The following is a 24,694-nucleotide window of genomic DNA, read 5'->3' as shown; positions in this document are numbered from 1 at the left end:
AAAAGAAGGATACCCTACTTTCTGTGAAACCGTGTTACTTTTTTGTCTGGTTTTGTTACAGCGGAGCTGTTAAGCTTTGCCTAAATTCGTTTCGTGCCGACAGAAAACTTGGCCGAGCTGTGAGTAGCCGAGCCACGCAACCTGCTCGCATCTCACACGTGCGTAGGGCGGAGTCTCGCCGCGGCATGCGTGCGCTTCGCCTGCCCTCTCTCTAGCCAATGAGTGTTTGCTTAGCCGTGACGTCACTGATATGCTAGAAAGCTGTGAGCAGCCGGCGTCCGACAGACGTGTCGCCTCTCTGGTCTTGTGAACGCGCGTGCACAGCGACCACGGGGAGATCGAAGAAGGGTAACACTTCTCAGGAAGAAGCCGTCTACAAGGGAGCTCGGCGTGCGGCTCAGCGGGACTATGATCGAAAAAGGAGAGCCGATCCGGTCCATCACGCCAAGGCCGCCGCCGACAAACGCCGTCACCGAGCCGAGGATTTCGAGTTTCGGGCCAGAGACAACGAACGCTGCCGATTGAGTGCTCGGTGCCTCCGGGCGTTGGTTCCGGGCATGGGCGTCACCGAGCACTTCCAATGCCACGCCCGCAAATCCATGGGAGGTGCGAACGGCCTGTTCCAACGCGAATTCCTCGGCGTAGAGTTCGGGCACAGCAGCCACGTCTGTGACCGGCTCTGGTTCGACGTGAATCTCTTTATTCTCATGAATCTCCACTTCTCCATTTTCATGAACTAGCTCCGCTGTGATCCAGCCTTGCACCACTAGTGCGAACTGTCCACATTTTTTAAGTGGAATGCTACACGTTCCTACTGAAATACCAACAAGCCCTACTAAATTCCTAGTGAATATTGTTACGTAAAACGACACAAGGGCTATTTACACTGTACTTACACTACGTGAGAGATACATTCACCGAGATGGTGGACAGCCACCAGCACCCGACAGAACCGTCTTCTTTGTCGTCTGCCCCAGGCAGAATGTCTCCCTCGTAGCAATATCATGCTAAGTCATGTTTTCCTGGTTCATTTCTGTATATCTGCAGCCCCCCCCCCCTCCTCACCCACACACTGTAAGCCGATATGAAATGCCGGTATATAATCAATCAATAAATAAAAATATTACTCGGGAGGAGTGTTCTTCGAAGAAAAAAAAAACTGTGTGTCATAAGTTCAACAAGTATGGAGGCATAACAAAACAGTGAATATAGAAGAAATAGGGTTCTCAAAATGCGAATGGTTCTAAGCGAAGGTCACATAGGCTAACACTATGTCTCAATCGCTGCAGTCATCAGAAGCGTATTTAGAAAACAATTTCGTCATGACGAGATTGAGTCGTTCAGTGAGGGCGCTTTACCCTGGCCAATGGGTTGGTGAAAGTTTGTGCTAGGCAGAACAGGAACAACGTTGATCTAAAAAAAAACCTGAAAAAGGAAGCTTTGGCAGCCATGTGAGGCGCGCAGCTATGTAGCATGGGGTCATGGGAAAACAAGTTGGTGGCATCAGTTGGTGCAGCTTGTCAGCAGGGTCGCGTGATCGGATATCAACTTGAATGGTAATTTGTGATAGCTACCTTTTTATTCCTCGATTGTTGCGCAAGCAAAAATGGCGACAATTTCGAGTCCCGCGAGGGAAAACGTTAGCTTGACACATCCATGGAATGAAGGCGGCCGGCGAGCTGTAGAACAGGTAGTTTCGGCGATGACAGAGAGCATAGTCGTCAACATAGCGGCGCGCAGAATGGCACAAGCAGGGTCAGTTGAACAGCGTTGTAACGGCTTCAAAGTATGACAGTCACTCAGGTAGCCAGGGGTACCTGTTTTATGCAGATTCTCAATTACTGATGTCCGGATATGTTGGGATAAAGGACGCAAGTTGCGGCCGTGCAGGACGTCGTCGGGGATCGCAACCACACAGAGAGAGACTCGGGATATCGATCATTGAGCGATCGAAGCCTACACGTAAGAAGGCATGATTTGGTTGTTCAATGCAAATGTACCGCAATCCATAATTGAACAGGCCGCGAGGTTTGGTATCATGCGTTTTATATTTATGGCTGTCGAGAGCATAACGGAAGAGACAATATTCTTGTACAATGAGCCTAATTTGTATGGGGCAACGAATGTGTATTCATGTAGCAGCTGTGTCCTCCAACTTAAGCGTCAAGTTTTCTTTTCAGGAGGCAATAGCCAGCGTAACACATAGCGTACCATAACAACCCAAAATGTGCAGCCGCTCAAAAAAGTCATCTAGTTTTCTGCCGTCATCGACAGCACTTCCCTTCTCTTGGTATCCATTCTGTAACTCTAATGATCCACTGGTTATCCATCCTACGCATTACATGACCTGTCCAGTTCCATTTCTTCCTCTTAATGTCAACTAGAATATTGGCTATCCCCGTTTGCTTTTTGACCCATACCATTCTCTTCCGGTCTCTCGGTCCCTGAAAAGGGGCTGCAACGAAGAAATCTTAGACAGAACTCGAACTGAATGTGATTCATCATCATCATCAGCCTATATTTATGTCCACTGCAGGACGAAGGCCTCTCCCTGAGATCTCCATTTACACCTGTCTTGCGTTAGCGTATTCAAATTTGCGCCTGCAAATTTCCTAACTTCATCATCCCATCTGGTTTTCTGCCGACCTCGACTGCGCTTCCCTTCTCTTGGTATCCATTCTGTAACCACAATGGTCCACCGGTTATCCATCCTACGCATTACATGGCCTGCCCAGCTCGATTTATTCCGCTTAATGTCAACTAGAATATCGGCTATCCCCGTTTGTTCTTTGATCCACACCGCTCTCATCCTGTCTCTTAACGTTAGTCCTAAGATTTTTTTGTTCCTTCGCTCTTTGTGTGGTCCTTAACTTGTTCTCGAGCTTCTTTGTTAACCTCCAAGTTTCTGCCCCATATGTTTGCACCGGTAGAATGCAATGATTGTACACTTTCCTTTTCAACGACAGTGGTAAGCTCCCAGTCAGGATTTGGCAATACCTGCCGTATGCACTCCAACCCAATTTTATTCTTCTGTAAATTTCTTTCTCGTGATCAGGGTCCCCTGTGAGTAATTGAAATAGATAAACGTACTCCTTTACAGACTCTAGAGGCTGACTGGCGATACTGAATTCTTGTTCCCTTGCCAGGCTATTGAACATTATCTTTGTCTTCTGCATATTCATCTTCAACCCAATTCTTGCACTTTTTCGATTAAAGTCCTCAATCATTTGCTTTAATTCATCTCCATTGTTGCTGAATAGGACAATATCATTCGCAAACCGAAGGTTGCTGAGATATTCGCCGTTGATCCTCACTCCTAAGCCTTCCCAGTCTAAGAGCTTGAATACTTCTTCTAAGCAGGCAGTGAATAGCATTGGAGAGATTGTGTCTCCTTGCCTGACCCCTTTCTTAATAGGTATCTTTCTACTTTTCTTGTGGAGAACCAACCACCTATTCCAAGTGGTTAATCAACGAACCCGCTCCTCAAATTACCTTAACAACAGCACCAGAAACTGTCGCACATATAACTTATTTAGATAGCTTTAGTGATCACTAGCTACTTCAAGTGACTATTGATATTCCGTCATTGTCCTCTGGTTTCACAACTAAACAAATTAGAGACTACAATAAAGGCAATTATATTATCATTAATTCCGAACTTGAAAGCTTTTTCGCAAGTGTGTTACCACCATCATTTTACACCAGGTCTGTCAGCGAGAACTAGCTACTATTTAAACAAAAACAAAAATTGAAAAACACATTTCATTCGTTACTATAAATAATTTTCATTTCATTTCATTTTATTTGGGCGCATTTACAAGCAAATGGAGGGGGCTAAGGTAAAGCTGCTTATGGGCAGCTTGAGTGGTCCCTGGCCCCCTTTAAATATTGGCAGACCGGTGGCAAAGAACACTTTCAGAAATGAAAAAAAAAAAAACAAATAACAGTGGGTTACATATTAAAGGAAGTCATCACATTACTTTCACGGTGAGTACACGTGGTTTCACTGTACCATGGTGATTTAAATTACAGTTTTCGCAAGACAGATGAGCTCCTATGGTGTCAAGGCATGAATGTCAATTTCGGCTTCTAGATAAGAACTTACTAGCCGTAGCAAGGTGTTTGCGACCATTTGATGGCCGTAATTAGTTCTCGAAAAAGGTATGAGCCATTTTTCATGAATGCGCGTGTCATATGTTGGTGTATACTCTTTTAAGTTTGCTATGTTTGTTATTAGGTTGCTTCTATCCTTTATCTGAAAGTAGTAAGTGCGTAAGAGAGTTTGTTTGTAGATATGATGACTTTTTGTTATGTTGTACTTTGTGAAAAGACCTTCAGTGTGCGAGTTGTATGGGACATTTGCAATAGCACGCATTACTGTTTTTTGCATCAGTGTTATTTTAGAGAGATTGGAAGCTGATGTTGTGCCCCATACAAGATGGAAATAATTTACATGCGAAGCAAACACTGCATTATAAATGATCAGTTTAACTGACGTTGGTAAAAGGTACCGATTTCGCTATAGTATACCTGTTATGCGGCTCAGTTTATGAAGTATAAAATCCACGTGAGCGTCCCATTGCAATGTGTCGGTAAAGTATACGCCAAGTACTTTTACCACGTCAACAACCTTTATATTCTCAGAGTTGTAAAATATCTTGCGGGTCAATGGAGTACACGTACCTCTTGTTTTAAATACGACTGCTTGTGTTTTATTGGAGTTTGCTTTTAAAGAGTTGTCCTGGCTCCATTTTGAGAGATGGGTGAGGAAATTGTTTGCTGCACCAATGAGGCCTGTATCAGAGTTGTTTGATAAGAAAACAATATGTCTTTTACGTAGATATTAAATATAAATGGACTAAGGATACTTCCCTGAGGGACACCTGCTTGTATTTGCCGTGTAGATGATATGCTAGTGTTTATAGACACGTATTGCTGCCGATGTGTAAGGTAGGATGTCAGTAACTGAAAAGGAAGGCCCCTGATGCCATATCGTTTAAGCTTAAGGTCATGATTTATGCAGTCGAACGCTTTTGTGAAGTCTATGAATAGACCAATTACAAGTAACTTATTTTCGAGGTTTTGCAGTATATATTCTTTCTGTGCTACTAGTGCTAGTTCTGTTGATTTACCTTGTTGAAAACCGTATTGAGCGTCTGTGATTAGTTTGCTTCTTGCCGAAAGATGTGAATTGGTTGAGAATTATTTTTTCAAGACCTTTTGAAAAATGCGGGAGAATAGATATCGGGCGGTAACTTTTTATATCGAGCTTGTCACCATTCTTATATAACACAATTACTTTTGCGATTTCCATTTTTTCAGAAAAAGTACCTGATGTTATGCATAAGTTATAGCTATAAGCTAACACAGGTGCAATGTCAGAAATGACGTGTTTGATAGGTCTTATTGGAGGCCATCAGCATCACAGCTACATGAATTTTTTCAGTTTGAGAAATACTGAACAAACCTAGGTAGGGGTTGTCGCTTGAAAAAAATAGTGTCCGTAGTTGCAGGGAACTGAAATGTATATGGTGGGCTTTCTGATGAATAGGAATCAGTGTCAGTAAAGTATTTATTAAATGCATGAACTAAATGATCTCCGGTTAAAATGCGTCCGTTTACAGAAACTAGGTTCAGTGTTTTGTTTGCGTTCCATTAGCTCATTTAGCTTGTTCCACATCTTCCCTGTATATCCCTCGCATGAGGAAAACGTGCGTAGATAATAGCGATTTCTTGTATTTCTTAGCACTTTATTTAACTTATTTCTAAAATGTTGCAAGCATTTTAGATCCTCGTCATTCCGAGACTTTATAAACCTGGCGTAAAGCTTATCTCTTCTCTTAATTTTTTTAGAAGCTCTTTGGTGATCCAAGCTTTCCGATAAGCTTTGTAGGTTCTTTTCTTGTGTATGAAATGCTGCGCATAAACAGCTGAGAATTTCTTCAGGAAAACGTTGTATGCTGGCTCAGCCTCGTTTTGTTGAAAAACCTTCTTCCGAGATACTTGTCTCACGACATCTTGAAAGGCAGTTAAAGTGTCCTCGTTTAATGTCTGAAATGTTTTTTTCAGTGTTATCTTTTTCGGTCTCGTTTGCTCTTGTGTCGATAAACATGACTATTGGCATGTGGTCACTAAGAGGACAGTTTAGGACTCCACTAGTTACTAAGAATGGATTATAGTTCGTTATAAAAAGATCAAGAGTAGTTTTCGTAGTTTCTGTTATTCTCGTGAAGGTTTCAACTGTATTTATAGATAAACTTGACACCAAAATACTAGGGTGTGATCTTCTTGTGTGTGATTATTTGCCGAGGACTGCGTTTTATACAGTGCGATTAACTGCGCCGCTGACCACTTGGCACTCCAAAATGATCTTGAACGTATCAGTGATTGGTGTGCTAAGTGGCTCAAGGCCATAAAGATTTCAAAATTCAAGATACTGTCCTTCTCCCGAAAAACTGTTAAGTCTCACTTTTCTTATCATTTTGATACTAACATAGTTGACTACACCAAGGAATACAAGTACTTAGGCGTCTTTCTCATGCATAATCTCTCGCGCACCAGTCACATCACTTCGATATCAGCTAACGCTTCCAGGTCATTAGGATTTCTACGTCGAAACTTAAGAGCAGCCACCTTCCCCACTCGAAAACTAGCTTATTTAACTCTAGTCCGACCGCAAATTGAGTAGGCCTCTTGCATTTGAAATCCGTATCAAAAATATCTCCTCGACCTCCTGGAAGGCATCCAGAATAGAGCGAGCCGTTTTATTACAAGCAACTACAGCAATCTGTCAAGTGTAAACAAAATATAACTCGACCTCTCTCTGCAACCACTACCTACTCGCCGTGACATTGCTCTGCTATTTTTGTTCGATAGATTCATTCACGCGGCTGGTCTGTCATTTCCTAACCTGAAAGAAGCATCCTCAACGTCACAACGGCTGCATAATACCTTCAGTTACACGAGAATTTATGGCAATACACGTACATTCAATTTTTCACCTTTGCCTCGTGCGAAACGTTTATGAAACGCTTTCCCAGACAACATTGCCTCCCACTCACAGCACAGTGTATTTCGTGATCTTGTAATCGAACATTTTATTGTCGCTTCAGCCGTATAGCACATTTTTGCTTTCTTGTTTGGCCTGAGTGCTTATTAAATATTTCAATGGTGATTTGGATTATGTAGACGTGCACTTAGTGGCGTTATTGCCATGTGATCACCGTAATGTGACATTTTGCTTCCTGTGTTCTTTTGGTTATTTCTGTTTATTTTTGCTGCCTGTGTTTTTCGGCTATTTCTGTTTATTTTTGTGTTATAATAATTCTGATATATTTACGCTGTTTGGATATTTCTCTTGTTTTACTAATGCGTTTTTAATGCTTATATGACAATGTACATCCCCGCTTACCCAATGCCTTCTCGAAGGTCTGTAAGGTACTGTATATAAAATAATCAAAAATAAAACTCCTGACAGGCAGACAGACAAAGAAATTTATTATCTAGGTCCTGAGAAGCCCTGCCCTAGGGCAGAGCTGCGGGCCGCTCCCACGCGTGGACGGGTAGGCCGAGCCTAACCGCCGTATTGTTGGCTCTCTGGACAGCCCAAGTTTGGCGTGAAAGTTCTGAGCTCTGGATGGCAGAGCTTCATTCTTCTTCCGTGGTGCGATTGGGTCCCTGTAACGATGGGCATCGCCAGAGCATGCGCTCTAGATTGCTAACAGCCGCACAGTCGGGGCAAGTAGAGCTAAAACCTCTGGAGTGATCGAATGAAAAAGGGCCAGGTTGGGATATGACTTAGTCTGAAGCATGCGTAAAGTGGACCACAGAGGTCTAGCCAAATTTCTATGAGGGGGAGGATAAGTCCTCCTACCCAGGTGACAGTACGTAGTGATTTCGTTGAAAGTAGTAAGAGTGTCCCGAAACTCGAGAACCCCGGCCTCTGAGCTCGCCCTTGCTCCCGCGCGGTGGGTTAGTGCGCCCGCTTGGGAGTGGGCGATGTCATTGAGATTGGGCAAGGAGTCAAGCTGGGGGCCGAGTGCGCCGGAAACTACGTGATGGTGTGCGTAGAGATGATCTTGTTCTTGAGAATCTTGTGAGCCTCCTCAGCAATGGACCCTGAAGCGAAAGCCCTGACCGCCGATCTCGAATCAGTGAAGATTTGTGTTTTGCTGCTATCTAGGAGTGCCATAGCAATTGCGACCTGCTCCGCTCTGGATGGAGTTGAGCACTTCAGGGAAGCTGCATTCACTATCTGTCGATTGCTATCAACGATGGCAGTGGCGAAGTTAGACGACTGTCTATATTTGGCTGCGTCAACAAAACATGCCGAGTGGGGATCGTCTTTGATACTCTTGAGAAGGGCGAGGGCTCTTGCCCTGCGTCTGCCTACGTTGTGTTGAGGATGAACGTTACGGGCAAACGGTGCGACTCGTATATTAATCCTTTGATCTTCCGAGATTTGATATTTCCGTTCTTCCATGAGTATAGGGTTGATCCCAAGAACCGCCAGGACCTTCTTTCCAGCCGGGGTGCAGGATAGACGGGCCAGTTGGGCCGACTCCTGGGCCTCTATTATCTCGTCTAATGCGTTATGCTCTCCTAGTTGCATAAGGAGGTCCGTAGGTTTGATCCCAAGAACCGCCAGGACCTTCTTTCCAGCCGAGGTGCAGGATAGACGGGCCAGTTGGGCCGACTCCCGGGCCTCTATTATCTCGTCTAATGCGTTATGCTCTCCTAGTTGCATAAGGAGGTCCGTGCTCGCCCGTAACGGAATGCCTAGTACTCTTTTGATACTCTGTCACAAAAGAGCGCGTAATCAAAGTGCGCGCCGAGTGTCGCGCAAGCCAGCGAAAGAACACGCCGGTCCCGTGGCAACTTCAACAGAGGGGGAGAGCGCATACGCCTCAAGCAACCACGCTAACAACGGCGCCGAAACGTCTGGAACGAGGTTCGACGAAGCGACGTTAACCGGAGAGAGAGAGAGAGAAGACACGCGCGCGCCGAGACACCTTCTCACCCGGCGAGTCGAGAGAGATAACTACAGCGTGAGCGTGCGTGAACAGCATGAGTCATCTTCACCCCCCCCCCCCCCCCCTCGAGAATGTTCCGAAAGCAGCGGTCGAAGGTACGAGAAAAGAGTAGAAGCTTCCCAAGCTTTGGCCGTGCTACGGAATCACAACTCCGATCGAATGTTCGAGAAGGACTGTCGACGGCTATATAAACGCCGTGCGAGCATTGTCAGTTAGGAATCCAGGAATTCAGAGAGTTCAGTCCGCACGGGTGAAGTGATGTGAAGACCAAGCGTCTGCGGAAAAAGGGGATTCCCCGGCAAGCTAGTCGACGGGTTCTTCGAGCGTCTGCATTTCCGGAAGAAGTTCCTTCTTCGAGATTTGCCCCCAAGTTACGCCGAGATCGTCCGACTCCAAGACCAACCAGCACGGTGAATACGATTGGACACTTAGTGTTCCTATATATTTTGTACTTTACGTGTTGGACTCTTAGTGCTTGTCGTGAATTATTTTCTTGTGTTTAATAGCCATCTGATTTGTATTGTGTTGTGTCTAGCCTAAGTGTGCAAGTGTGTGTGTAACTGCCTTGTGTGAAGAATATATTTTGTTGTGTTTTGACAACTCTGGGCTCTGACTCGGTCTTTGGACAGCAACCGGCGTTCGCTGGCGCACCAGAGGGCCCACTCTTAATTGTCCTTGCTTTCGTGGGATTATTTTCGGAAGCTGATAAGTCGGCTTTGGAATTTAGTCCGGCGTCTGCGCCTCGTTCACCGGGGTCTGTGACAATATTTCTGGCGTCCACGACAGGACCTTTCTGGTGCAAATTGTGTGTCCATAGTAGGGAGAAACGTTTACATTGCTATTGTAAACGATTTTGAGTGTTGCACCACGGTTCGCTAATTTGTGTGCAGAGAGCAGTTCGATTGTTGAAATCTAGGCAGATATTTTTTGCACGCGGCTAGATTTTTGAAGGGCATTATGGATCTTGAGAAATTAGTTGCCCTTGGTGAGAAGATGGGTCTTTCCGGAGCGGAACTACGGAAGTGGGTCAGTCAGAAGGAAAAAGAAGCTGTAGAAAGAGAGAAGCTAGCGGCCGAACGGGCCAAAGAAGAAAGAGAGGCGATGGAGCGAAGAGAGGAAAGAGAAGCAAAGGAGCGACAGATAAGAGAGGAAAGAGAAGCAAAGGAGCGAAAAGAACAAAGGGAAGCTGAAATAGCTGAGAGAGAAAGACAGAGACAACATGAGTTAGAACTCGAACGACTTCGATTGCAGCAGCGTACAGACGCTCCCGCCCAGGCAAGAGTCGATAGCACTGAAAGGGAAGAAACTAGCTTCCGTATGAACCCAAGCAAACTGCTTGTGGCATTCGATGAAAGAAAAGATGATCTGGATGCTTACTTGCACAGATTTGAGACAGTTGCTAAAAGCCAGAATTGGCCAGAGGATCAATGGGCCACTGCATTGAGTACGTGTTTGAGTGGCGAAGCACTTAGTGTGTACGGTAGGCTGACGCCAACCGATGCCTCTAATTATGGAAGGGTGAAAGCTGCTTTACTGAAGAGATTTAGGTTCACCGTAGAAGGCTTCCGAGATAAGTTTAGGACTGGAAAGCCAGCCGATGGCGAGACTGCCACGCAATTTGCCGCGCGGCTCAGTCACTATTTTGATAGGTGGACCGAACTTTCAGAGACTGCACAGGAGTACGGTGCGCTTAGAGAGCTTCTGATCAAGGAGCAATTCCTCATCAGTTGCCACCCGAGCCTGTCACTCTATCTGAAAGAAAGGAAAGCTAAAACGCTTCAAGATATGTTGGAATTGGCAGACCAATTTTTGGAAGCACAGGGAGGCACCAATCTCTCCAAGATCAGAAAAGAGGAGCCAGAGGATGCAAAGAAACCGGCATCCGATGAAAGGAGAAACCCTCCGAAGCCTGTTCCGAGGTGTTATCTTTGTAACCGACTAGGCCACCATGCTAGCAGTTGTCGGACCAACTTTACGCGCCCCAACGAGGTTAAATGTTTTAAATGTGGGCGAACGGGGCACAAAGCCGATTCATGTCGCAACGGAGTGAAGGAAACTCCCCAAGCATCCTGTGTGTATGCCCCACCAAAACATCAAGAAGACATAAACGACGGCTTTGTAGAACTTCGAGACGGAAAAAGAATTCCGGTCGTTAATGCGGTGATGACCCAACGGCCCGAATTTCCCGATAAGGGAATGCCCGTACTTGCCGGAAAATTGGCAGACAAACAAATCAAGGTGTTACGAGATTCCGGCACCAGCACAGTGATCGTGCGAAGGGACCTAGTAAAAGACGAGGAGCTCACGGGTGAAACCAGTTTAGTTTACCTAGTCGATGGTACGGCTAGGAAGCTTGCCGAAGCCAAAATTGAGGTCGATACCCCCTATTACAGTGGGAAAGTCACTGCGCTTTGTATGGACAACCCACTGTACGACCTAATCATAGGAAACGTCGAGGGAGTTCGTGCCCCAGACGATCCGAAACCTTTGGAAGAAGAGTCGAAGATCGAACCCTCGACGATTGAAGAGCCACGCGGAAAACCATCAGCCTCTGACGAGAACACCGCGGCAGCAGACAACCGAACTCAAACAAAGGTTCAGACAAAACCTTTCCAGCTCCTTTCCACGCCCAATTCCGAAAATAAACCGACCGGGACCCATAACCACGCGAAACACTACTATCGAAAGACCAAGGACAGAAAATTTAAATTTAAGAGCCGTTGACGATTATCCGTGGTGCAAAGCGTTTTGATTGAGTGCACCGAGTGTTTATGTATTTGTTTCTGTTCTGTAAACTACCCTGTCATAGTTTTGTATACTTGTTGCACATGTTATATTTCATAGGATTGTCTTGTTACGCGAGACATGTATTTTTGTGTAGTACAAGTGTAATTGTTACTCGAGAGATGTGTTATTGTGTAATATAAGTGTACTAGTTATGCGAGCGATGTGTTATTGTGTAGTCCAAGTGTACTTGTGTGACTTGTGCTTGTATTCGATGTATCGCGAGTGATGTGTGAATTGTGGTGGACTGATTTATGGACTTACGGACTCGTGTGTAGTGGACTTTTGTGCGCGCTTCTTTTGTGTTTCTTTGAATATTATTGCATAATATTCTTAAAGTGGGGGGCAGTGTCACAAAAGAGCGCGTAATCAAAGTGCGCGCCGAGTGTCGCGCAAGCCAGCGAAAGAACACGCCGGTCCCGCGGCAACTTCAACAGAGGGGGAGAGCGCATACGCCTCAAGCAACCACGCTAACAACGGCGCCGAAACGTCTGGAACGAGGTTCGACGAAGCGACGTTAACCGGAGAGAGAGAGAGAGAGAAGACACGCGCGCGCCGAGACACCTTCTCACCCGGCGAGTCGAGAGAGATAACTACAGCGTGAGCGTGCGTGAACAGCATGAGTCATCATCACCCCCCCCCCCCCCCCCCCTCGAGAATGTTCCGAAAGCAGCGGTCGAAGGTACGAGAAAAGAGTAGAAGCTTCCCAAGCTTTGGCCGTGCTACGGAATCACAACTCCGATCGAATGTTCGAGAAGGACCGTCGACGGCTATATAAACGCCGTGCGAGCATTGTCGGTTAGGAATCCAGGAATTCAGAGAGTTCAGTCCGCACGGGTGAAGTGATGTGAAGACCAAGCGTCTGCGGAAAAAGGGGATTCCCCGGCAAGCTAGTCGACGGGTTCTTCGAGCGTCTGCATTTCCGGAAGAAGTTCCTTCTTCGAGATTTGCCCCCAAGTTACGCCGAGATCGTCCGACTCCAAGACCAACCAGCACGGTGAATACGATTGGACACTTAGTGTTCCTATATATTTTGTACTTTACGTGTTGGACTCTTAGTGCTTGTCGTGAATTATTTTCTTGTGTTTAATAGCCATCTGATTTGTATTGTGTTGTGTCTAGCCTAAGTGTGCAAGTGTGTGTGTAACTGCCTTGTGTGAAGAATATATTTTGTTGTGTTTTGACAACTCTGGGCTCTGACTCGGTCTTTGGACAGCAACCGGCGTTCGCTGGCGCACCAGAGGGCCCACTCTTAATTGTCCTTGCTTTCGTGGGATTATTTTCGGAAGCTGATAAGTCGGCTTTGGAATTTAGTCCGGCGTCTGCGCCTCGTTCACCGGGGTCTGTGACATACTCTTTCTGATGAGCGTGTTAAGTTTTTTTTTTTTTCTTTTCGGAATTATACCAATTGTGCATGGCAGCCACATAAACTATGTGACTCATGAGAAAGGCGTGGAATAACCTGAGGAGGTTGTCTTCCTGAAGGCCTCCACGCCTATTCGAGACTCTGTTGATGAGCCTGATCATGTTCTCGGTTTTTGTAGCGTTAGCTACACTGGCCTAGCCAAGCCCGTTTCACGCGGCACACCAAGAGCCGTGCTGCGCATGCGCAAGGATCAGTGATGTCACACGGCTTGCGTACCGGAGCCACCGGAGCCGGCACCTCTCGCGCACTCCGCCGCCGCCGCGCGCGGCTCACCGGCGCCGGCCTGCGCGTTCCAGAGGAGTGACGTCGTAGCCGTGGTAGACGCACTGGCGCCGGCGCGCGCTCGCTGTCCAGTCGCCGTCTGACACTGCGCTGGAGCCTCTGCGCTTCGGACTGGTGTTTGCCAGTGTGGTATAGCCATGAAGAAGGAGAGCGCAAATGCTGCTCAACAGCGCAGAAGAACGGAGAAGCTTGACTCATCGGATCCCGAAGTAGTTGCCTGGCAATTAGCGGTTGAGCGTAGGAGGAATGAACAGAAGAAGGCTATATACATGTGCCACATAATACGTACACCGCGTGTGTGTCATTGGAGCAGCAGTAAGCATGACAATCAAGCTAATCCTTGACAATCTAGACAACCAGGAAAGCTAAGAATAATCAGCTGAACCTTTGCTAACGCTACGTATATCCTGGCATAGCTGAGCTAAGCCACTGCAACTTTTTGTTGTGAGCTTGTTGAGCGTCGTATTGTTACTGCCATTGGATTCGATGAACATGCCCAGGACCCGAATGGTGTCTACTCTGCGGATGGTACACCCGATTTTGGTGTAGAGTTTTATGTCTATTTCAGACAACGGTTTCCAGCCTCAAGGTTTGGAACCTCTCCTGACTGACCTGTAGAAGAGGAGCTCAGACTTCCTCGGGGAGCATCTAAGCCCCGTACTTTCCAGGTACCAGGTACATCTCTGTTTGATCTACAGCCTCCTGCACGCCTAATTCAACACCTCCTTCGCTTCCTCCGGTGCACCAGATTGTTATGTCATCGGCGTAGAGCGTGTGATTGATCCCTTCTATGTAGCAGAGTCTTTCCGATAGTTTCTTCATGGCTGTTAAAAAGTAGTGTTGAGACTACCACTCCTTGTGGCGTGCCTCTGGGGCCCAACCTGAAGTTGTCAGACTGGAGCTCACCAATTCTGAGCGTGGCCTTGCGATCCCTGAGGAATGAGCTTATGTATCTGTGGAAGGCTTTTCCCAAATTCAGCTCTGAGATGGAGTTCAGAATGTGCGCCTTCCACAGGTCTAGGCCTAAGATGCCTCTTATATCTCTAGTGGTGCTGTCAATGTTTTGACACTTGATAAGCTTCACTACGCCCTGCGTTGACAAGGCCGGACGTTGTATGGGAACAATCATGTTGTATGGGAACAATCCTTGTTTCTCGATGTGCTCGGAGATGCGGTTGTGTATGACATGTTCCGCCACCTTTCCCACGCAGGAGGTGAGTGAATTGGGTCTGAGGTTTGTGAGACTCGGGGGTCTTCCAGGCTTTGGGATGAGGATGACCGAGGCCATGTTCCAGGACTGCGGGACAACCCCTCGTTGCCATGTGTCATTTATCTCTTCTGTCAACCGTTCTATGGAACCGTCGTCCAGGTTTCTGAGGGCCCGGTTGGGGATGTCATTAGGACCAGGGGCTGACCTGCCATTTAGTTTCTGGCGGGCTTCCCTTACTTCGCATGACTTGAATGGGACATCTAGTTCGGGGCCAGATGAGCCTTTGTAGGGCGGATAGTCTTAGTCACTCGAGCTGCCCAGTGGCAGGTATTTGGGAGCGAGTCTTTCGAGTACGGTCTCTACCGTCTCTGATTGTGATGCCTCGTGGAGGACCTTCGCTATCACTTGTCTTTGGTTCGACTTGGTATTGGTGTCATCGAGTAAATGCTTGAGTAGGTTCCATTTAGCTCGAACTCTCATCTGACCATCTACTGAATTACAGACCTCATCCCACTGTTATCTGCTCAGGGTTTGGCAGTGATCTTCTATAGCTTTGTTGAGCTCCGCGATCTTTTTTCGTAGCCTTCGGTTGAGTTTATGTCTTTTCCATCTGTTTAACAGGGACTTTTTAGCTTCTAGAAGATGAGCGAGGCGGCTATCCATCCTGTCCACCTCCAGTTAAGTCTGGACTTTCTTTGTCGCCGCCCTGATATCCTCTTTTAACTATTCAGCCCACTGCTCTAGAGAAAGTGCTGAGTCCTGTGTCTGTGCTCGCTCCTCCCTAATTTTGCGAAAGGAATCCCAGTCTGTAATAGTGAACTGTTTGAGGTTCCCGCTTCTCACGTTGACGCAGGTGGCCAGGATATTGTGCTCGCTGCCCAAGTCCACGTGCAGGTTGGACCAAGAGGAAAAGCCGGATCTGTTATAAGTGTACGATTATTATTGGGGGGGGGGGGGGGGCTTGCCATAGGTCAATGCCCTTGCGGTTAGCTTGTGGGTACCCCCATGCTTGATGCGGAGCGTTGAGGTCTCCAGCCACCAGGAGTGGGAATGTCTTGGCCTTGCTTCTTCTTTCTTCTTCGTTCTGGGGTTTTACGTGCCCAAACCAGTTCTGATTATGAGGCACGCCGTAGTGGAGGGCTCCAGATTTATTTTGACCACCTGGGGTTCTTTAACGTGCACTACAACGCAAGCACACGGGCGTTTTTGGATTTCGCCTCCATCGAAATGCGGCCGCCGCGGCTGGGATTCGATCCCGCAACCTCGTGCTCAGCAGCGCAACGCCTTCTCAAATTGAGCAACCGCGACGGGTGTCTTGGCCTTGCTAGCGGCCCTTTTGATGAGTGCTGCGAATCATTGCCTGAGGTCTTTAGGTGTACTGTATATGTTAAGTATAAATACACTTGTCTTGAACTGTCCGCTGGGGATGATTTCCACGAGCGAGTGTTCAACCTTATTGGATTCAAGATTGAGATCGTGGAGTATGAACGTACATTTGTTGGTGACTAACATGCTGATGCCCCTTTTTCTATCTCCATACCGGGTATGCGATTTATAGCCCGGTAGGGTGACCGTATCCGTGAGTGTTTCTTTTAATAAGATGACATGCGGCTTTTCCGGGTGGGAGCAAATGAACTGCTGGAGGACGTTCTTTTTACGATAGAGTCCCCTGCAGTTCCACTGCTAGACATTAATTGCCCTGTGATGTGCCGCCATGGTGGTACGCAGTGGTTGGCTTGTCTTATAAAGTGCTGCGGAGTGCAGCCGCTGCCGACCTTTCAGTGTCGATAGCATTCAGTTTGTCCGTCGAAGTAATTGGAACCATGCCGGAACCTGGCGCTCCAGATTATCGCATGTGGCCCCTACTGCTCTGACCGCCTCCGCGAGTTTGTCAATTACAATTTGAACTTTGTCGAGGGATTCGTCAATTTTATCTATCGTCTTTTGCAACTTACGAACACTGGCGCTCTTCTCTAAGGCATGAACCGCCAACGCCCTCTTATTGGGTAGACCATTGGCAGTCGGTTCCGTTACTGGGATCTCCATAAGCGTTTCTGCCGCTACTGGGATCTCCATGGTAGTTTCTGCCGCAGGGGCGGAGTGGCTTGAACCGTCTCTCGCTTGCTAGCCTTTGTCAGTTCTGCAATTTCTGCTCTAAGCTGCTCCATTGCGCATTTTAACGAAGCGTTTTCTTTTTCCAACTATGCCATCCTATTTTGCTCTGGCGATTGACCCGCCTTTACCATTTTCGGCGATTCCTTGACCCGATCAGCCCATTCGGCACCACGATCAGCAGGCTCCTGGATCTGGACTCCTGGTCCCCTGGAACGGGAGCGGCCCCTTGAGCGGGGGCGGGTCCTGAAAGCCTTGCGGCCCCTGGAAGACGAGCGCTACATGGAGCGTCCGCTAGAAGAGGCACGGTCCTTGCAGCCGCCATCGTCGCCGCCGGGCTCTCGGGATCGGCTCCTGGATCTGTGCGAGCTGCTTAGGGCCGGCTTGAGAGTGTTTGGAGACCTAATTGATAGGTTGGATTGGTCACGGTTGCGCCGTTCTCTTCTCCGTTGTCTAACGAAGAACGGTATCTGATACCTTTGCTGGCAGGTTCTGTCAGCCATGGGATGAGGGCCTCCGCAGAGGGTGCACTTCGGTGTACATTCGTGTTTATCGTCCGGGTTGCTCGCACCACAGCCGCGGCACATTGCATTTTCAGGGGTTGGGCAAACGTCGGCTCTGTGACCGAGCCTTCCACATGCATAGCAAACGTCAGTTTGTCTGCGAAACAGTGAGCATTTGACCAAACTGGGGCCGCATTTTACATAGTCCGGGACTTTGAGTCCATCAAACAGGATGACTACCGTTCGCCCGCCGAGCCTCTGCCGGTGGTCGCACAGAAAAGTCCTCCAAAGATTGGGAAAATGTCCAGACACCGTAGGAAACTTGGTATCGGCGTAATCCTTGTGACTTTAGGAATCGTTTGGTGCTAAAATCTTCAATAATAAAGCAATATTTAGACCGCAACCATGTAGCGAAGCAGGAGAAGCAGATATTGACACGCTTAACCTTGCAACCGGCTGCGCAACGCTTGAAACAGGAAAGCTGTGCCATCGTAGCCCAGCATTTTCCGGAAGTCAGCGCGAACTTTTCATCTTATTACTCACGATGATGATAATTTCTTTTCGCGCATCTTGGACTTACGGCCGTCACTGCACGTTGCATAGCGCAGCTTGCAACACCGACCCTCGTTTCAATGCCGACACCGAGTTCCAGGAGATCCGCCCCGTGAATGCGTCTTTCTCTCGCTTTCAATGCGCGCAAAACCTCTTCACCTCGCAGAGCATGAGCGTACGAACGCGCCAGTTGTGGACGAAGACGACGACGCTCGAACGCAATCATATGGTTTTGCACAAATGCATGTTATGCAAGCGCGGCTGCATAGACTAGTGGTTACGGCACTCGCTTTGGTACCGGATTTGTATTTCTCGCAGCAAAGCTCCATTATTTCGTTATTTCTTGTTTTAGGCTGTATTTTATATTCGGAGCAAAGTTAAATCTATCTAGATGCATCTACAAACAGTTCGTAAGCCTTTAGGTGGCTGTGCTGCGTTAGAGAATCCCAGTTAAAAATTCTCACATAGCATCTCCTGAAACTGCTATTGCGACAAAGTAAATTAAAATTAAATTATGGGGTTTTACGTGCCAAAACCAGTTCTGATTATGAGGCACGCCGTAGTGGGGGACTCCGGAAATTTGGACCACCTGGGGTTCTTTAACGTGCTCCTAAATCTAAGTACACGGGTGTTTTCGCATTTCGCCCCCATCGAAATGCGGCCGCCGTGGCCGGGATTCGATCCCGCGACCTCGTGCTCAGCAGCCCAACACCATAGCCACTGAGCTGCGACAAAGTAGTAAGAACTTTTTTCCGTGATAACGGCTAAATGAATTATATTTACACATTTTTGTGCTGATATGGTCTATACACGACCTTGTTAAACGATGACCGAGAATTTCTTCGCGTGTATAACGCTGAATTTTGTTTTCGAGCCGTAGCTTGCCAAAAGTGTTAAGTAATCAGATGGTGAATCATGCCACTCGATGTACTCTCTGGATTGAACTTGCTGAAGAATCCTGGCATGTTTTATGAACGGACGTGAAAATTGCCTGGATCATAATCCTTGGCTACTGTTCGAAACGCTAATCGCTTAGTTGTTTCATGCTGCTCTGTAACTTATCTTTTTTAACTTGGGCGATAAAGAACCTTTTGTTGTATGCCATGTAAGTCCTAGCACATTAGGTGTACAAAATGAAAAATAGGGCATTATCTGTAGATGTCATATCTTATTACACAGATGTGTTACGTCAAGATCACTGGGGAAACAATTACCGATGTTTATGGCCACTTCGATAAGGATAAAAATACATTTTGTAGTAGGGTATGTTAGCCTAGGCTGTGTTTTCAGTTGTGATTTGTAGAAAATATGTCTGCGGATGTTTCCAGGAACCGTGTTTTCGCCGGATATTGCTCCCTTATTGACCTAAAATAATGCTTTATATGGCAGTGAATACAAGTAGATTCAAAGTCGCTCCAATTAAAACCTGATTCAATCTTCATTATTTTTGCTCCGACATCGATGGACCAGTTTGTTATGGAATCTTGAATCTCATGCAACGTGGTGCTTCCAAATTTATGTCTCTGAGAGCTATATGCATGTTGGCCTGCTCGACATCTGCCGTCATAGCTACTCTAAGGGACCAGGTATTTAACATGGCCACAATGTCTGGAGCAAATTTGAGTCGGGCTCGGATTGCTATGTGTGATTTGGCTCCTTTTTCATGCAATGACGAAAGAATACAATGCGTTTTTATGTAGTGACTCAGTCATCGCGAATAACTGTACAATGAGTTGCATATCGTATTTTCACAGGGAACCACGTTAGACTGTACCTATACCACGGAGTCTTCTTCGAGATGCTGTCAAATGTTCCACTCATACCGCCCGTGGCGCCTTGTGTCGTCGTTTAGGTTATCTACTTGGATTACAAGTCTCCTGCAAACCGCGGCTATATTGATGGTTGACAGACGCACTGGTTCCATGGAAGCACGACTTCGTATTATGTATTTTTCCTTTCAAATTATTGAATTCATCCACTACCATGTCGACGTATGAAGACTCTTCATATTCAGCCTTGACGCTAAAGCTTTCGGACTTGTATTGGCGCGAAGTAAGCTGCCCACTACAGGCACCGATAATCAAACGTCAGCTGCCCACTACCGGCAGAAGATCGTCAAAGCCTTCGCGAGGACGTGGTTCCATAACCATGAAACGACATTGACTTCGTGGCACGACTTTCGACATCAGCTGGTCGCCACATATTCCAACATGGACAGGAAGGAGCGAGCGGAGCTGGCCATACAGGCAAGATTCCAAGCTCCGAACGAGAGCGTCACCACGCATACTGAAGACATGGCTCGGCTCTTTAGTCGTGCGGATGCATCAATGGCCGAAGACAAGAAGGTCCGACATTTGATGCGAGGTGTGAAGCAAGAGATATTTGCTGGACTTATTCGGAATCCTCCGACAACACTTGCAGACTTCCTTGCGGAAGCGGCAGCAATGGAAAGGGGCCTTCGACAGCGTGCCATACAATACAACCGCAACGTGATGGAACTTTCACACAGCCCCTCTGGCATGACTTCGAAAAACCACCTCGAGGACCTACGCGAATTGATCAGGGCTGTGGTAAGACAAGAGCTCCACAAAATGCAGGTAACCGACGCGCCGACAGCCCGAATTACTGTGGCGGAGATAGTGCCTGACGAGATTAGGCAAGCCGTCCAAGCTCCTGAGCGCTACGAGGTACCACAACAGCGGGAGCCAGGCCGAATGACTTATGCGGACGCCGTACGACGACCGTCGCTGTACGGCCCCTGAAACTTCATGCGCCCCTCCGCATAAACAGAAGTATTGTTCAGGCGTCGCAGTCCACCGTCCATCGAGGAGTCGATGGGTGGATGGATGGATGCTATTAGCGTCCCCTTTGAAACGGGGTGGTGGGTTGCGCCACCAAGCTCTTGTTATTATTTTGCCTAATGCCCTACCTTTATTTTTAAGCAAGACACAAATACCAAGAATTGCTGGTATCAACCTTTTTGATCCATTACTGGGAACTCTGTTTCTGTTTGTCTCCGTTGTTTGTGGTCTCCGTACTTTTCTGCCACCAAACCTCCAACCGCCTATTAGTTATCTCTACAGCTGACATGTTTACTTTGCCCATGCTATCCCTGAACCCAAGGACTTCAAGGAGGTCAGAGGAGCCTAGACTTGCAGCTGGGTAGATTTCTTCGCATTCCAATGAAACATGTTCCACCTAGAGCACTGCACGGGTTCGGGCTTACCCGAAAGCCCGAAAGCCCGGGCCGGCCGGGTAGAGCAGTTTTTTCACGGGCTCGGGCCGGGCTCGGGCACGGCGTGTGCTTTTCGACCTGGGCCCGGGCCGGGCTTGGGTTTTTTGACACGGGCCCGGGCCGGGCACAGGCTTTCTGGTGGTGCGCATGTAACGTGCAGCGAGTTATTCTCGGCGTCTCAACTCTGAAAAACATGTATTTTTCGGTCTCGGGCTGGGTTCGGGACCGGTTTCAAGCCGGACTCGGGCCTAAAGTAAAGGGGTGGCGGGCCGGGCCGGGCGAGTGACGTAGATTATTTGAGGGCCCGGGCCGGGCTCGGGTCTCGCCATAAAAGTTTTGATCGGGCTCGCGCGGGCAGCCCAACGTAAAAACGGGCCCGCGCCGGGCCCGGGCTGAAAAAAATGGGCCCGTGCAGTGCTCTAGTTCCACCGTTTCTCTAGCTTTACCACAGCAAGCACATGCGGCACCGTCCTTGATGCACTTCGCTTTATAACTTCGCGTTCTAAGGCATCCTGATCTCGCTTCGAAAAGTAACGAGCTTCCCTTTGAGTTATCATAAATTGTTTCTTTCCTGATTTCCCTTTTCCTTTGAGGTAGTTAGTCATAGCATGTTTCTTTTCCATTGCCACCACCCATAACCTTGTCTCAGCCTCTCTCAATTTGCGTTGGACGTTCTTTGTTGCCGTGTTGCTGGCCATACCGGTCGCATATTTACTGGTAAGCTTCCTAGTTCTTTTCCTCCACTGTGAGTCAATGTTTTGCCTGTACAAATACCTGAATACTCTTGCACCCTATGTACTTCCTTCCATTTTCCTCAGTCGTTCTTCAAGATCAATTTTACTCTGAGCCTCCCTTGCTTCAAAATTTGTCCAGCCCAATCACCCTGCACAGCTTCATTAGTACTATTCCCGTGGGCGCCCAATGCGAGGCGTCCCAGTGACCTTTGGTTGCCATCGAGTCCTGATAGTACTCCTGACTTCAAGCAAACAACTGCATTTACAAATGTAAGCACTGGAATCATTACACCTTTCCACATATCCCGGAGCACCTCGTACCTATTGTATCCCCATAGCGCCCTGTGTTTCATAATGGCCGCATTACTCTTCCCTTTCGCTGTTGTTGTTTTCTCCTGTGTCTCCAGATATCTATCGCCTTCGTTTATTCATATACCAAGGTATTTGTATTCTTTTACCCGAGGTATTTCCTGGCCCTGAATCAACACTGTCTGTTCACTGTTCTCATTGAATACCATAAAAGCACATTTTTTGAGGCTAAATTTTTATCCTAACTTCTCCCATTCTTCTCCTAAGATATCAGCCAGACGTTGCATATCACTTTGCTTGTTAGCAAGCAACACAATGTCGTCCACATAAAATGAACCTGGAAGCTGCTGCTAGGCTGTTGTGCCGGCTTGTTTGTATGAGAGGTTGAACCCTATATTGATTCCTTCTAGCGCTCCTTCTATCCTTACCACGTACATCATAAGCAGCAGCGGGGATAAAGGGCAGCCCTGCCTCAGTCCCGTATTTATATCAACTTTATCCTCGCTCGCCATCCCTTCCCATTTAACGCAAACAGTATTTCATCGGCAAATCTCCCTCAATAGCTGTATACAGTCGTTGCCTATACCTTCCCCTTCTAGAAAATTGCACAAAATGCTGCGATCTACGCTGTGATAAGCTCCGGTAATGTATGGAAAAGTCACATATAGTGGTCTCCTTTCTTTTCCGGATATTTCAATACACTGAGTAAGGACAAATAAGTTATCATCCAGCCGCCTACCGATTCTGAAACCATTCTGAAGTTCTCCCAATATGCCATTATTCTCTGCCCATGCTTGCAGCTTCAATTAATTCGCCTGCATTGCTAACCTGTATATCACCGATGTAATAGTCAGCGGTGGATAAGACTGAATCTTATCTTTTTTCCCATTACCTTTATAAATTAATTTCATCCCACTTTGTCTCCCTACTTAGAGACCTCTCACACGTTGGTATACGTAGTTGCATGTTAAATGTCGTCGAAAGTTATTTATCTAATCGCACTTTCCGTGTTCGTGTGGGAAATGCTTTATAAAGACCATTTGTGCAGGAAACTGGAGTGCCACAGGGCGGGGTGCTCAGTTGCACTCTCTTCATCATAAAAATGAGTTCTTTGCGTCTGTATATCCCAAGAAACATGTTTTATTGCACATACGTCGATGGTGTACAGATAGGTTTCACCTCCTGCAATCTTGCAGTCTGTGAGCGGCAGATTCACCTTGGTCTGAACAAGGTGTCGAAGTGGGCAGACGAGAATGGGTTTAGCCTTAACCCACAAAAGACCACCTGCGTCCTGTTCTCCAGAAAGAGGGGTCTGCACCCTGATCCTGATATTGAGTTGCAGGGAGAACGCGTGCCCGTAAAAACAGAACATAAATTTTTAGGTGTGATTCTAGATACAAAGCTTACATTTATGGCACATATACGATATGTAAGAAACAAGTGCAAGAAAACAATGAATATTCTAAAGGTGTTGTCACGGACCGCTTGGGGTAGTGACACAAAGTGTCTTTTGAATTTTGCACAAGAGCCTCATACTCACAAGATTAGATTACGGCGCCATAGTGTATCATTCCGCAACGCCAAGCACCCTGAGGATGCTGGATCCTGTACACCATCTAGGCATCCGCCTAGCCACTGGTGCCTTCAGGACAAGTCCTGTGGCAAGCCTGTATGTAGAGGCGGACGTGTGGTCGCTTGACATTCAACGTTCATCCTTAAGCCTCACCTATGTCCTGAAAGCAAATTCGAACCCGGAACATCCGTCCTTCTCAACCGTAAATGATATGACCAGTGCCACACTCTTTAATAACCGGCCGACAGCAAGAGAACCCTTCTCACTACGTGTAAGGAAAATTAGTGAAGAAATGGACATCCCGCTACTTGAAAATACTTTGATGGCCCCAGCAAAGCCAGTGCCGCCGTGGCAGTGGCAACTCATAGAGTGTGATACTTCGTTTGTAGAAGTCACAAAAGACGCTCCAGAGGCACATATCCGGATGCATTTTCTAGAAATCCAGTTCAAGTACTCTTCATGCACTCAGTTTTACACTGACGCTTCCAAGTCACGTGCAGGGGTATCATATGCAGTTGTCGGCCCATCGTTCTCCGAGTCCGATGTACTGCACCCGGAAACAAGCATTTTTACGGCTGAGGCCTATGCACTTTTATCGGCTGTGAAGAGTATAGGCAAATCGAAACTCAAAAGATCAATAATATTTACAGACTCCCTAAGCGTCGTAAAAGCCATCATGACTCTACATAGACACACAAACCATGTACTTATTGAACTGTATTCTGCTCTGTGCAAGGCATACATGTTTAACCAGCATATTATTATATGCTGGGTGCCTGGCCATAGAGGCATCGAGGGCAATGTTCTGGCTGATCGAATGGCCACATCAACTACATCGCCAGCCCTTAACCCTACCGTTTCTATCCCTGCCAGCGATCTCAAGCCCTACTTGAGAAAGAAACTTCGAAGCCACTGGCAGCGCTTGTGGGATGCCGAAACGAA

This window comes from Dermacentor silvarum, chromosome 5 (assembly GCF_013339745.2).
Source record: "Dermacentor silvarum isolate Dsil-2018 chromosome 5, BIME_Dsil_1.4, whole genome shotgun sequence".
Taxonomy (NCBI): Eukaryota; Metazoa; Arthropoda; class Arachnida; order Ixodida; family Ixodidae; genus Dermacentor; species Dermacentor silvarum.
Note: the sequence above shows the minus strand (reverse complement) of the source record.